At 37.3% G+C, this 544-nt stretch overlaps 1 non-coding gene across 1 annotated transcript; it reads left to right on the top strand.

Annotated features, from left to right (window-relative positions):
- Positions 1-248: 248 nt before the first annotated feature.
- LOC112129988 (U7 small nuclear RNA) lies at positions 249-309 on the top strand. Its single transcript, XR_002912312.1, has one exon. It is a non-coding gene; the product is annotated as a U7 small nuclear RNA (small nuclear RNA).
- The last annotated feature ends 235 nt before the right edge of the window (positions 310-544 follow it).

Consider the following 544-nt stretch of genomic DNA (forward strand, 5'->3'; position numbering starts at 1 on the left):
AAGAGAGAAAAGGAACAGAGAGAAGGAGACCCAGAGGAGAGAGAGCTGAAGCCGAAGTCTTTGGAGGATTTTTCAACCTGTGCCACAAAACTGTATTCGAATTTCAATGTCACTTAACCCTCAGAGTCTCAAGAAGCTAAATAATGACCAAAATCTCTGTACTATGATGACTAAAACCATAGAAACGATCATTATTGCTACATTCGTGTTGTGAGCAAGGTATAAATAAGCTTAAAAACTAACAATGCCAGTGTTACAGCTTTTTTACAATTTATCTAGCAGGTTTTCCAGTCTTTATCAGAAACCTCCTCCCAATCCCCCTCAAAACAAACAAACAAATAAACAACAACAACAACAAAAAAAACCCAGCAATGCCAGCTGTTTCATGAAGTCTGAAGTACGGTTTTCCTGGGTAAATATTAAGGAATGCTGGCTCCCATTGTTTGGGATGGATGTTCACATGGGCTTTTTAGAAATCAGCTGACTGCATTGTTATACGGATATACAGCTATCTTAATATCTATAAACTATGTTTGGAAAATTA

The sequence above is a fragment of the Pongo abelii genome, chromosome 17, assembly GCF_028885655.2.
Source record: "Pongo abelii isolate AG06213 chromosome 17, NHGRI_mPonAbe1-v2.0_pri, whole genome shotgun sequence".
NCBI lineage: Eukaryota > Metazoa > Chordata > Mammalia > Primates > Hominidae > Pongo > Pongo abelii.